This window comes from Pelobates fuscus, chromosome 4 (genome assembly GCF_036172605.1).
Source record: "Pelobates fuscus isolate aPelFus1 chromosome 4, aPelFus1.pri, whole genome shotgun sequence".
Classification (NCBI taxonomy): domain Eukaryota; kingdom Metazoa; phylum Chordata; class Amphibia; order Anura; family Pelobatidae; genus Pelobates; species Pelobates fuscus.
Window position 1 is genome coordinate 345,854,590 of NC_086320.1, and position 15,753 is coordinate 345,870,342.

The window sequence follows — 15,753 nt, forward strand, 5'->3', positions numbered from 1 at the left end:
CAATTTATTTGTAAATTGCATTTTTTAAATAATGTTTAGATGGTAATTTTTTTGTACAATCTGCTGCCCATGCCTATGGTAACCAGTATTTCTAGGTGGGAAAAAAGGGACTAGACTCACTCAGGAACATTGCTAACCAAAACCTTCATTACATTTTTGTTTTGGCAGGGAGGATCTGGCCATATTTGGACTCAGTATTAGGTGTATCAGATTTCGAATTCGTTGGTTGTCAAGGTACGCAACCACATTGTGAATCAGAAGATGTTTTATTATTTTTAAAAAAAGCTTGGAGCCAACGCATTTGTGGACAACAAATCAACTTTAAAATGCTTTATCATATCCGTATTCCTGGGGCAATAAACCTTACTATAATTTCTCTTCAATGCTTTCATAATCATTACAAGCAATAATTCAACTGCTGTGTACAGTTTCTTTACGTATGCAATGTTGGTATAAATTTCATTGAGAAACATTGTTGATTTAGTTCACAGTTTTAATTTACCTTTTTTTTTTGTAAGTATAACCATTAAAGCGTGTATATAAAAATACTCTTTCCTATTTTCTTTTTACATGGGTTTTCTAAACATTTGACAAATGCCGAGTTCCCTGGAATCTTAAATACATTGATGAGCTCTAATTATTCGAAATCCTGTGTAACCTTGAACTTTGGAGATTTTAAACGCTTTTAACTTTGTTACCCTATGAGTTATTTTCTCCGTTTTTGTATTTTTAGGTATATCTTAGTATTGTTAGTTCACGGTTGCTCTACTGCAGTCCTCATGACATCAATAGATACTCTTATATGAATAACTCTGCAAGGTGAGTCAATAGAAATGGCCATGAAACTGGCACCGACCCAGACAGACTGCAGGACTGGAACCGAGCCCAATACAGTGGTTAATTATCAGAGATTGTAAGTCTTTGCAGCAGAGTAATATTTAACACTTTTGTTTTGCTAAGCGATGATTTATATAGGGAGCAGTGGAGCTGTGATATCCTTATATCCTTATATAATGCTTGGTTTACAGCTACTGATCAAAGATGATTGATGATTCAATTTAATTCTCTGAGCTGTATCAGAGAGTAATTGCACACTCTGGGCCATATTTATCAGGGCAAACAGGAAACATTGAGCAAGCTGTGAACATTCCATTGGTTCCCAAAGTGATGTTTATTTTATCAGACAATTTGCCCCAGAATTGCACCCGTTTTTCCTTAATAAACATAACCTTTAGAAAGTGACTTAGTAAGGCTAAACGTGCTATTCTGGGACATACTGCTACATCAGAGGCAATCACCAGGAAACTAATAGAATGTCTCTTAAACGAACACTCCAGACACCTAAATCACTTTGGTTTGTTGAAATGTTTTAGGTGTGAAGAGTGTGTTCTTGTTATATTAATTTTCCAAATGTTACACCAAATGGTCTAATTACTTCCTGGTATTACTTCCTGGTTGTTTAACTTGTTGAAGCTAAACTAAAAAGACAGCAATTTCCAGAACACCTTCCTTATAAAGACTTCTCCTTGAGCTGAATTGGAAGGTCTGTGATTGGGCAGCCACAGAATGTCTGGGTGTGTTTAGAAGGGGAGGGCTTGCAAAGGCTGCAGACAATAGAGCTGTAAACTGTTTAAGAGATAAATGTTTTAAAAAAATAATGTTTAATTGGGGTATGTACTCTAAACAGATTTTTTTTTGTATTTGGGCAGTGGAGGGTCCCTTTAACATTTAGCCCTCTATGCCCAGAATAACATGTTTTCCCTTGATAAATCTCTACCCTAGGGGTTTATTCACTAAATCAGTGTTTGGGAACTGACAAAGGAGTTGCAAATTTTAGTTCAAAATAGTCAAATTGGAAGAATCTCCAATTTATATGTTTTTCCATTTGCAATCCCCTTGTCAATTTTACACTATTGCTGGCTTACTGAATTTACCCCTCAATGTTCACATTACACTGGGAATTTTTATTTGCATCTGCTCATTAAAAAAAACGATTTTTTTTTAGATTTTACAATAACATATAATTTTTAATTGCCAAAAAAGCCAGATCAAAATAGTCACATATAATGTATATAAATATAATATAATAGTCAAAAAGTCAAATATAGTTTTTAACGAGTGACCTGAAAAATAACCAAACACTATATGTGTGTGAATTTTCCAATACTTTAAAGTGGCTCTGTCAAGATACAAACATTATGAAATACTGATCCTGACTGCGTTGGAATTTCACTGCAATTCCAACGCAATCCAAAGATACCATAAGACAAAGTAAGGGCTACTTTGTTATAATAAAAGCTTTCCTTTCAAAAAAAGCTTTGTCCTATTCTGGGACATACTGCTACATAAGAGGCAATCACCAGGAAACTAATAAAATGTATCTTAAACAAACCCATCACACACTGACCCCCCACACACACTGCCCCCCCCCACACACTGTACCCCTCATACAACCTGCCCACACACACACTGTACCCCTCGAGCACAAACTGCCCCACAAACACATACACTGTATCCCTCACACACACATACTGCATCCTTCACACACACACACACACACTACATTTTTCATAAACACAATGCACCCCCATACACTCACGGCACCACACACACACACACTGCACCCCTCAGACACACACATATTTCACCCCTCAGATACACTACTGCCCCTATCCCCTACTACAGCCCCTATCCCGGCAGATCCCAGGTAAGTTGACAAACTGTTCTTAAATTTTAACTACTTACTCTAGGAGAGCACTATGGCACTACGGGCACTAAAACCACTACAAAGTGCTGGTAAATAGTATTGGTAAGGCTAGCCCTTGCTGGTAAACGACATTGTTAAGGCTAGCAGTTGCTGGTATATGGCATTCTTAAGTAGAAAATGTGTACAGGCACTCTTCCATCCAGATAGGTGCTGGATATCTAGGTAGCCCACTCTTGATACCTCAAAAATATATACACATGAACATATGATACCGCACTCACAATTGCTCAGGTACGTTTCAATAGGAATGTATTACCATATCAAAAAGTGAATAATCTCTTAAAACAATGTAATTTCTACAATAGGTCATATACATCTCTTTCCACCATAACCACCGTGGTTATTTTTGATACACCAAACATAAAATAGATAATAACCCCAATATAGTCAGACAATGTCAGTAATACTAGTGCCTGTTTGCACTGTTTAGTTGAGGATCCTCTATACAATCAGGATCAGATATTCTTACTGGCAGTGGGACCAAATATATATCCATCCGGAAAAACTGAAAAAAATTGATGAAAAAAATGCAAAAGATAAAAAATGAATAAATGAAAAAATACGCAATATGCAAAAAATAATAAATGAAAAAAAAAAATTAATTAAAGAAAATATTTACAGTCCCAGTGTGTACACACCAATTAGCAATTATGTATGTCCCATCAAAATAATATTTGGATAGATCTCACCAATATTCTGGCTGATATCTGTGCTGTAGAGGATGAAGTAATCAGAGACTGTAGCTCATCCAGGTCTGTGTAAGCAAAAAAGACTGTGTCCTCTCTAGGATAATGATATTTCCACTAGGTTCTTCCTGGTGTGTCCACTGCCTAAGATAGGGGGTCTCCTTAAATGTCGGTGGGATGCTGCACGCTCGGGACCCGATAGTCCCTTCAATGGCCCTCAGGGTATATGGTATTGTTTAGACCAGTGTTTCCCAACCCAGTCCTCAAGGCACACCTACCAGTCCAGGATTTAAGGATTACCCAGTTTTGTCTAAGGTGTTTTTTCTTTTTTTTTCTAAAAACACCTTGGACAAAACTGGGTAATCCTTAAATCCTGGACTGGTAGGTGTGCCTTGAGGACTGGGTTGGGAAACACTGGTTTAGACTAGCTGTTGCTGGTAAACGACATTGTTAAGGCTAGCAGTTGCTGGTATATTGCATTGTTAAGGCTAGCCGTTGCTGGCATAAAATATTGTTAAGACTAGCTGTTGCTGGTATATGGCATTGTTTAGGCTAGACGTTGCTGGTATTTGGCATTTTTAAGGCTAGCCATTACAGGTATATGGCATTCTTAAGGCTAGCTGTTGCTGGTATATAATATTGCTAACGCTAGCATTTGCTGGTATATGACATTGTTTAGGCTAGCTGTTGCTGGTAAATGGCATTGTTAAGGCTAGCAGTTGCTGGCATATAAGATTGTTAAGTATAGCCATTGCTGGTTTATGGCATCGTTAAGGCTGCTGTTATATGGCATTGTTAAGGCTAGCCGTTGCTGGTATATGGCATTGTTAAGGCTGCTGGTATATGGCATTATTAAGGTTAGCTGTTGGTATATGTATATACGTTGTTGGTATATGGCATTATTAAGGTTAGCTGTTGGTATATGTATATACGTTGTTGGTATATGGCATTATTAAGGTTAGCTGTTGGTATATGTATATACGTTGTTGGTATATGGCATTGCGGGTATATGGATCTGTTATGGCTAGCCGCTGTTTGTATATGACATTGTTAAGACTAGCTGTTGTTGGTTTATGACATTTTGAAGGCCAGCCGTTGCTGGTTTATGGCATTGTTAAGTTTAGCCATTGCTCGTACATTGCATTGTTAAGGCTAGCCATTGCTCGTACATTGCATTGTTAAGGCTAGCCATTGTTGGTTTATGACATTTTTAAGGCTAGCCATTGCTGGTGTATGGCATTGTTAAGGCTAGCCGTTGCTGCTTTGTAATATTGTTAAGGCTAGCCATTGCTGGTGTATGGCATTGTTAAGGCTAGCCATTGCTCGTACATTGCATTGTTAAGGCTAGCCATTGTTGGTTTATGACATTTTTAAGGCTAGCCATTGCTGGTGTATGGCATTGTTAAGGCTAGCCGTTGCTGCTTTGTAATATTGTTAAGGCTAGCCATTGCTGGTGTATGGCATTGTTAAGGCTAGCCATTGCTGGTCTATGGAACTGTTAAGGCTAGCCCTTTCTGGTTTTTGGTATTGTTAAGGCTAGCTGTTGCTGCTATACATATAGCACCTGGAATTACTAGAAGGGCAAGCTGAGTTTCCCTAAACATTTGTCCTTTCTCAAAGTTCTCATTTATTTGTTTTTGTTGCAATACATTTGCTTTGGCTCTCCCTAATCAAAAAGAGTAATTCAGTCGTAAACTCAGTGCTCACTGTGCCTACACCTCATCGACAAGGCCCGAAAAAGGCCAAAATGATCCTCTGGGGTTGCTATATCTCCCTTGCAGAGGGAACTTGCCGACATTTCAGTTCTGAACTGCCCATAATGGGTAAATTGCATAGGTTTTCTTTCTAATGGCACAAGTGAGCAAAAATATTGAGACCTGAGTGAGGAGAAACCGGAGGGCAAGTTACTGAGTTTCAAAGGTTTTGACCATTCTCTCAGTTTTCATATTCTTTGTTTTAGTCACTAGGCAGCCAACGCATAGCCCACAGCAGCCTGTACTGTTAATATACAAGTATAATTATTTGTGGGCTTCCCTGCCCTACCAAGTATGGTCACATGAAAACAACATACTTTTTTGCTCACCTACGCATGGACGACCAATGCCATTGAAATCCTCATTTCATGTCCTTTGAAAAGGGCATCCTCTGAAAAAGAAATAAAACAACTAAACGTAAAAGTACCAACAAGATAAACAATAAATAAACCAGAACACAGAAAAGAGACCCATGCAGCCAAATGGCTGGATTATAAATGACCTTGTGCAGCTAATCACACTGTGATGTAATGTGTTGTCATGCACAGCCAATTACACTGACATCACAGGGATTGGGATTGTCTGGACAATCAAGCCAGTCTTGCCTAGGTTAGGTGTATTTAAAATAAATAAATAAATGAGTGGGTGGATTAATGAGGCATTGGGCTGCCTCTGAATTGTCGACTTGTGCGTCCCAAATAACGATGTATTTTTTGTCGTTTGTTTTTTCCTTTCTGATACCAGGGTTCTGTACTAAACTACGAATTTTAAAAATCATCATCAAGGACTTTTTGACAAAATAGCCAATTTGCAAATAATGTCTTACTCATTCATGGACTGGCGTTGGGAGAATTAGATGGCACAATTTTATTAACCCGTTCAGGACCGGACTGTTTTGGCCATGTTGTACGTTAAGGACCAGGGCTGTTTTAACACTTTTGTGGTGTTTGTATTTAGCTGTAATTTTTTTCTCTCTCTTATTTATGGTTCCCATACTAGTTATATATTGGTTTTTTCAGGATAAAAAAGGGCTTTCTTTACATACCATTACTTGTATCATGTCATATAATTTACTTAAAAAAAAAAAAAAATTGTAGCTGTTGTCCATTTTCATGAGTCTTTTGCACCTTGTTTTTTTGCTCTCCCAAAAATATGCAAATAACCACGGAAGTGACTGATCTGCTCTAAACTGTATATTTTTCACACCTGAAAAAAAAAAAAAGAAATAGAAAGCAAAATTATATTGGAAGTCTTATATATACTATGTTAAATAGACACTATGTGAAATACTTTGGAGACCATGGTTGGATCTCACTGCAGTTTGATTGGTTTGGGACTGAACACAGGCAAGGTTTTTGGAGATGGCCCAGTTGGTGGTATAGAGGTTTATACTTCACACATTTTCCAGGGACTGGGGTAAAAAATGGTTTATATTTGTGTGCATTTTTAAATAGTGTTATTTTGCTGTTGAATAGCCAGAAGATAAGGATTGTGCTTTGTTTAACCACAGATGACAATGTATGTAGTAAATAATTTTATATACAGTTTATTTTTTTTATTTTTTTACATTTTGTTAAAGATTTGGGAAAATCCTCCTCCTGCATTATTGGATTTATTAGGTCATGTGAGGGGCATGGACTGCCAAGACAGTTTATATGGGAATGCAGTTGACAAGATACAGGTAATTGTCACCTCCTTGTCGTCCTACTAAACAATAGAGACAATGGTTTAAAAAGCTTGGAGATACCCTCAGCTTCAATTTGGTTCTGTCAGGTCCCTGGAAACTCTCGATACTATATTTTGTATATATTTTTGTTTCTATTTGACAGTGAGGAGAAATGAGACATTAGATGGTGTAGCATTTGCTACAAAAGCGATAAACTGTTGTACTGCTCCTTTTGATGCTCTGTCAATTGCCTGACAAACCCTTCCATGCTGGTGGGCTGATTTCGAACTGAGAGCAGCTTGCCACGTCGACTATAAACTTGCCTAAGGCAGTCATAAGAGGTTTTTATCGTTTCTAATAACATGGAGCCATTCAGCTAAAATACATTGTTAATGGCTGGCTCCTCGAGCAATTTCTATCTCAACCTCAGACATGTTGATATATAGGTAATTTCAGCCATTTTGGAATGTACAAAAGTGATTGTATTATAAATAGCTGGTTACATTGTATATGCCATTCCTAGCAAAAATATATACGCAATGCTTGTATGCATTTCAGTGACATTGTTTACTGCTGAGTGTGAAAGTAGGGTCATACATGTTTATAGGTTTTTATGATAGTTTTTCATTATTGTTCCTGAGGACTGGCCTCCAAACTACTGTGGAGTAATGTATTGCTGTGCAGTATCATCTTTATCTACCTCCCTACGGGACTGAATGACCTCTTTTATGCCCCTTTCTGAACATTGTACTTAACATATATACTGCCTTTATCTGTAAGCTCAGAACTCACGCAGTCTTGAAAAGTCTGTTGAGCTTTTTCACATGCATGGATATAAGACAATAAATAGGCTTTCTTTGAATTTTCAGTCTTCCCCCCAATAAAAGACAACAAAAAAAGAACAAAAGAAAATAAAAAATCACTTGTTTCTATCCAAGTTACTCCTGTAACTACACTGATCTACACTTTCATTTTGCTTTAATCCGTTATTATAGCAAAATAGTCAGCCGTAAAGTGAAGAATGGATTTATTTTTTTCACATACTTTTAAATAAAAGCAGATCAAGATCGTCAATCTTTGCTATGTTCTGTCCAGCAAACACAAAGTCAAATAACTCAATAGAAAAACGATTTTATTGTGCTATTGTACTATAATATCTGAACTCATAATTCTACCTGTTGATCTTTTACCACTTTTATGTGGTAGTTATTTTATAGCAAAGACAAAAAGAATTGGTTATCATGTTAGTTATTTTATATGAATTAATGGGGAAGTTCCACAAACAGATTTCAATGCATATTGTAGGGGTCCTGCAGATACTTTGTGTAGCAAAGATAAGTGTGGGTTTGTATTATTATTTTTTTTTATTCTTTATTTTATTTGTGCATAGAGTGAACAATCAAATTTGCACTGCCACGACAGCTGGTGCAAACAGTATGCATATATACAAGAAGATTGTATGGTGGCGAAAAACATTGCACATTTTTATATAGACAAACAGGTCAAGGGTATCAACATGAGTTATAGCGTGCTTCCAGGGAAAACTGCTACATGTCTAGAATAAGTAAACATATTTTAACGAGCTAGGCTAAATTGTAGCTTTGGAACAGAAAGAGATTACTTAAACGCTGCTTATCATAGTACCAATGTGGGCAAGGTTACATGCTAAGTGTTAAACCAGCTTGTTCTAGTAGTCATGCTTATAGACTGAGTAAACAGGTGAATCGTCTGCGGTCTGCCCCACTATAGTCGTAGTGCAGATTAGATTTTCTGATAAATTAAACATGCAATACAAAAAATCACATATGAGTAAGCTATATGTATAGTAGCATGAAAAAAGAGATTGCAATTTTGCAATTAGTCAAGCTTAGGCTGAGATATAGTAAGTGGGGTTATAGCATGTTTAGGCCCACTTGATGGTGCTTAAAGTCACCTGATCGGCAAGCGTGCGGTGTAGTGTAATGTGTCTCCTATCCCGGATAGCTGAATAATGAGGCAGCCTGGGGCTTAGCACATGTTGTAGGCATTAATGCTGCCGGCATCCTGTGTTGTCAGTGAAGTGATTGTGGTGTCATGCTTGTAGTGGGTCCCTGTTGGTGTGAGTGTGAATCCATGCCCTCGAAGAGCAGCCCCATTCCTGCAATGTTGACTAAGTGATGTGATAGGAATATGGTATCATAGTGAGGTGGAGTGGTAAGTGGTGTGTGTCTCATGTGTGTGATATATACATGCTGTGGTAGCAGTGAGTCAGAGTCCGCCTGTATAGAGTAAGTCCTTCTGCTGTAAGGTCCTCCATGGGTGGGAGGCTGGACTCCATCTTCCGACCATGCTGTCAGCCGACCCCGGTGCTTGGCGGGCTGGAAACCGATGCTTGAAGTGCTCGGGGAGTGATGGTAATCCGCGGGCAGAATGAGGCCTCTCCCCAGCCCCAGGCCTGGTATGGGGTCGGCAGTGATGTCCCGCAGACCCGGGAATTCCACAGGTCCGGGTCTCTCCCTGTGCGGGCGCCATGAAAGACCCTGATCTTCCTCCTCCGCCACCTGCGGCGGGCGGCCTTCCGGCGGTGCGGGTGTTGCCTCGGAGGGGGACTCCGGATGACCCTCAGCCCGGGTGGGCGTTGGACGCGTGGAGCGTGGGTTGAGCAGGGTGCTGAGCCCAGGACAGGCCCACTCCGCTTCACGGCCTCAGGTCCCTCTGCTTTCCCTCCCTGTGTAGGAGGTATTTGGGCAATAGAAGACTGTTCCAGTCTCTCCCAGAATCGGGTGAGTATTGTATCCAGGTGCGTGAGTAGTGGCTGTTGAGGTATTGGCCCTGGTGAGTGATATGTGTCCATTATTTTGTAGGGCCCGGTGTAGTTGGAGCCCACGATGCGGTAGGCAGTAGGAGACGCTGATAGCATGCTTGCCGGGTCGGTGGGGACCGGGATAACCCCCGCCGGTCCATGGGGGGGGGGACAGGAACCCAATATGGGATCAGCCCTGAGTTGTGGTGGTGGGAGAGCGGCCGTCTCCCCCGGGCCGACCATGCTACTAGGCCGCAAAATTAGTTTGCTCGGAACCGGCTCAGAAGTCCACATGTGTGGTATCTACTTGGAGTGCAGAGAGTCCCCTTCGATGATTAGGTCCGATTTTGCCGTTTTGCTGGTTCTGCGCCTTGTAATTTTAGTGCATTTTGCATGAATATGCAGGAGCTGCTGCAATGTGCATCTGCTCCTGTCCGCGGTCAGGCCCCGCCCCCCCTGGGCTTGTATTTTCGTTTCACATATCAGCAGAGTTTAATTTGGTAAAGATTTATTAATTTTGATTAAATAATCTAGGAAATATTCTTTCAGCTTATTGCAGTGTAACTCCTCCACTTAGTCAACACCCTCCTCTCTTTACAAAGGAACTTCTTTATTTTATTAGACATACTCTGAGTGTGTACTCAGCCTAGCCTATAAGAGATCAGTGTGAGATTATTATTATTTGTTTTACATTTAATTAGTATTTATTCAGTGTTAATAAACTTGGTACAAACACATAATATTGTCAATAAGTGCAATCAAATTCAACCTCATAAAGAAAATCTCAACATCAGAATTCACAATACCTTGTCACAGCTTGCGAATATCAACAATATTACTATAAAATGTGCTAAGATATTGGTATATTTTACCATCCTAGAAAAATTATTAAGAAATGAATTTCACAGTATTGTGCCTCATTTTTCCCAGCAACAAGAGAGGGAAAGAAAAGGAGAGAAAAAAAATTAATTTACAACAATAAAAAATAAACAAAATATCTTGGTCTAGATCAGCATTAGGTTGCAAGATACTTGTACATTTGGCATGTTATTCATAATACTTTCATTAAAAAATAATTTTATTACAAACATACCCATTAATCTAAGCTAAGCCTAGCATATTGATCCCCTGCCCAATATTGAATCCAAGGTAACCAAGTATGTAAATAATCCTGGTTCCTACCAGTGGACATCCTCCATCTCTCATGTATCTTCCACCCTATTAATCCACTGCTCAACAATGGGGATTGAGTGTGTCTCCAATATACCGGTATACGTTCAATAGCTTCACCCAACAATATCCATAAGAGTTTGCAATTATATTTATCAGAAAAAATGTTAGGCCAACCCAATAAAACCTGCGATACTGTAAGTGGGGATGGTAATGGAATTATTGATCTAATTAATTGTATGACCTGTTCCCAAAAGGTCAACATTTTCCTGCAAAACCACCAAATATGTTCGATATTGCCTTACTCCTCCTCACACCTACAACATCTATCACTTATTGAAGACTGCATAGAGTGTAATTGCATGGAAGTCCTATATCATCTTGCTTTACATTTATAAAAGGTCTCCCTTTTTGCCAAACACATGTAAATTACGCATCCATTTCCTTTGGAAATTCATCATCCTCCCCCAACTACCCCCATTTGAATCATTAGATAAATATTAAAGAGGGAGCTTTTTCGGTTCTCGCAATTGCTACATAATGTTACAAATGGAGTCAGTTCCCACTGTATCCAATATGGCCTCACTGTTTTTTTTTTTGACACCTTAATTTGAGTGTCTCTCATGTCATCAAGTAGTTGTTGTGTTTTATTTTTAAGAGATCCCGTACAGTAGGGATTTTATCTATTATCATAATCGAAAAGATTTGGGGATTGGATTCCTCTAGAAGACTTTAAAAGTACCAGTGCCATGTCCACCTTGAAAGTCAGAATTAGCAGCTCTTGGAAACAATCAAGATATTTCCAGGGACAGTTGTCAATAATTTTTAATGTTGTTCATCAGTGGGTTAAAATGTGTTACTATTTGACTAATAAGGCATGTCTGCCATGGAAGTCTTTGTAAAGACACAGACGAAAAACTTGACCCATGATTTTCTCTTGTTTATATCTGTCCTCTCCCTAGTTCTATTAAAAAAAAGTGTGGCAAGATAGTAGTCCCATACCTCGCTTATCTCTACTATCTGTTAAAATCTCATATGTAATACGAGCCTGTTTATTGCCCCAGATGAAAGTGAGAAACATACTTTTACGTGCACTGAAGAATGTTCATGGAACTAAAACAGGGAGGGTCTGAAACAAATAAAGTAGTTTAAACTTGAAATGATGTTGTATAGATAATTGTAGTACCATCAGTATATTTATTCCCAAAATCTCACACTTATCAATGTTTATTTTAAAGGATCGAAACGGGTGGATGTACCAGCGCTAATGTGAAAACCAAAATTAATATATACCAATTGGATAAAATATGATACAATTTAAGCTGCTAAGACACCAAAATCTTATCTTTAAACCAAAGGAATGAAATACAGGGTGATGGTGAAAATGGAGATAATACTGGAGATGAGTGAATATACCTGAATAGAATCTTTTTTTCTTGAAACCTTAACCTTGATATAAGTTTCCTTAAAAGTATAAACACAAAAAATATATCATAGTGTAAAACTGTAAAATACACAATAAAATATATGCATAGGATTATTCCCACTCACACTCTATAGAGCCAAAAGATTTTAGCTCAGTTCTTGCGCATGTAGGGTCCGTAAAGGCGACCCTCTCCCTTCTTGGGAACCTTTATTCTTCCTATTTTCGATCTAGGATAAAGAGCATATATGGTGCAGTACCTTTGGTAAATATTTTATAAATGATAAAATTCAGAATGGGGTACTCACAAACCCAGAGCCTTCAGAATAGGCTCAATGGAACAGCATATGTGGTTAAGGACCACAATCCTTCTTTCTTGTAGCAGGAACAAATTTGCCAAATAGTGTCTCAGTAAAAAATATTTTATACTATCACTTTAAAATATTTTAAACTATCACTTTAAAAGTATAAAACAATATCTATACAAATGTCCACTATATAGGCAAAAAAATCAAAAGAGTCCAATAATTACAGTCTTTTTATACTCCGGGACGCGTTTCGCCAAATAGGCTTCCTTAGCTGGATCAAAAAGTCTTTGTGAAGATCCTTGGACCAGTTCCTGCTTTATATACCTTTCTTCTGTTCGAATTATGGCTGTATGGGCTTTTCAATTTTGCGGGATATCACCATGGTAACGGCGATGCCCTGCGCGTCAAGCCTCTGTCGCATATTTGCTTCCGTGTTCGTCACTTCCGGTATGACGTATTTCCGGTTTTCGTGCGTTCCAATTTGCGGTTCATTCATAGGTATTTCCGGATCGGCACGGTTATAGAAGGAGAGAGGGAGAATACTCCCGTAAAGTCCGTACGTAATCCCGTAAAAGTTCAATAGCGTTTTCTTTTTTTGATATATATCACTATGACACACCTTAATATTTGTTTCCATATTTCATAATTCGTTTTCTTTATAGAGAATATGTGTTCTAATACTCAAAGTTTTATAAGTGTTTGTCTCACACAGTGTGTATATATGATTACTGTATAGCATTGAATAAAGAATAGAAACTCTAATTTCTGTGTCTTCTTTATATGTAATATAAATCTTAAAGGCACAGATTATATGCATTTATGGATCTTAAAAGCATAAATAAAATAAACCACTTAAGGTGCTCAACATTTGGTTTTCTTATAATAGTATTATACTAAGCATGAATCAGTAATAGGCACAGAAAGAATCAGTAATGGGTACAGATTAAAATAAACCACTTAAGGTGCTTAGAATTTAGTTTTCTTAAAGTAATATGGTACTAAAAATACACAGATTAAAATAAACCACTTAAGGTGCTTAGCATTAATTTAGAGTAATATAGTACTAAAAGTGAATCTGTAATGGACATGATGTTATTTATAAAAACGGAATTTTGTAAGCGAAAAAGCTTTATAAAAATAATCGTTTCAAATAATACTATAAAACTTTATAGATCTATAAAAATATGTGTCTCTAAAAATCAGTCAATATGTATATACATAAAAAAATCAGTCTGTATAAAAAGTCCATATATACAAAATCCATATGTATAAAAATGGGGGAGAGGGAGCAAAAAGGTGTGGATCTATTTTAGAAAATGGCACATCTCAAAATCTGCGTTCAACCCGTTCGGAATTAGAGTATTTAATTTAAAAATCCACTCCATTTCTTGTTTGCTAATTTTTGCATCAAAATTTCCTCCTCTCCAATCTTTATCTACTTTGTTTATACCTAGGAATATAGTATTTTTAAACTCACACTTGTGGAAAGATTTATAATGTAATGAGACACTGTGATTTTCAAATCCTTTTGTAATATTCCGGCCATGTTCCTCTATTCTGATATGTAAGGCTCTAGTAGTTTTACCCTGTGTATTTTTAGTACCATATTACGTTAAGAAAACTAAATTCTAAGCACCTTAAGTGGTTTATTTTAATCTGTACCCATTACTGATTCTTTCTGTGCCTATTACTGATTCATGCTTAGTATCATACTATTATAAGAAAACCAAATGTTGAGCACCTTAAGTGGTTTATTTTATTTATGCTTTTAAGATCCATAAATGCATATAATCTGTGCCTTTAAGATTTATATTTCATATAAAGAAGACACATAAATTAGAGTTTCTATTCTTTATTCAATGCTATACAGTAATCATATATACACACTGTGTGAGACAAACACTTATAAAACTTTGAGTATTAGAACACATATTCTCTATAAAGAAAACGAATTATGAAATATGGAAACAAATATTAAGGTGTGTCATAGTGATATATATCAAAAAAAGAAAACGCTATTGAACTTTTACGGGATGTATTCTCCCTCTCTCCTTCTATAACCGTGCCGATCCGGAAATACCTATGAATGAACCGCAAATTGGAACGCACGAAAACCGGAAATACGTCATACCGGAAGTGACGAACATGGAAGCAAATATGCGACAGAGGCTTGACGCGCAGGGCATCGCCGTTACCATGGTGATAGCCCGCGAAATTGAAAAGCCCATACAGCCATAATTCGAACAGAAGAAAGGTATATAAAGCAGGAACTGGTCCAAGGATCTTCACAAAGACTTTTTGATCCAGCTGAGGAAGCCTATTTGGCGAAATGCGTCCTGGAGTATGAAAAGACTGTAATTATTGGACTCTTTTGATTTTTTTGCCTATATAGTGGACATTTGTATAGATATTGTTTTATACTTTTAAAGTGATAGTTTTATTAAAATATTTTTTACTGAGACACTATTTGGCAAATTTGTTCCTGCTACAAGAAAGAAGGATTGTGGTCCTTAACCACATATGCTGTTCCATTGAGCCTATTCTGAAGGCTCTGGGTTTGTGAGTACCCCATTCTGAATTTTATCATTTATAAAATATTTACCAAAGGTACTGCACCATATATGCTCTTTATCCTAGATCGAAAATAGGAAGAATAAAGGTTCCCAAGAAGGGAGAGGGTCGCCTTTACGGACCCTACATGCGCAAGAACTGAGCTAAAATCTTTTGGCTCTATAGAGTGTGAGTGGGAATAATCCTATGCATATATTTTATTGTGTATTTTACAGTTTTACACTATGATATATTTTTTGTGTTTATACTTTTAAGGAAACTTATATCAAGGTTAAGGTTTCAAGAAAAAAAGATTCTATTCAGGTATATTCACTCATCTCCAGTATTATCTCCATTTTCTAAATTTTTATTCAAATATAGCGCTTCACCATCACCCTGTATTTCATTCCTTTGGTTTAAAGATAAGATTTTGGTGTCTTAGCAGCTTAAATTGTATCATATTTTATCCAATTGGTATATATTAATTTTGGTTTTCACATTAGCGCTGGTACATCCACCCGTTTCGATATTCTATTTTTTGGTATTTGTTCTTATCTTCATACCCTTGTACCTAGCAGCTGTTAGTAATATGTCACTATTTGACAAAAGAAAAAATACATATGTAGAAATGGAAACAGAGTTTGCGA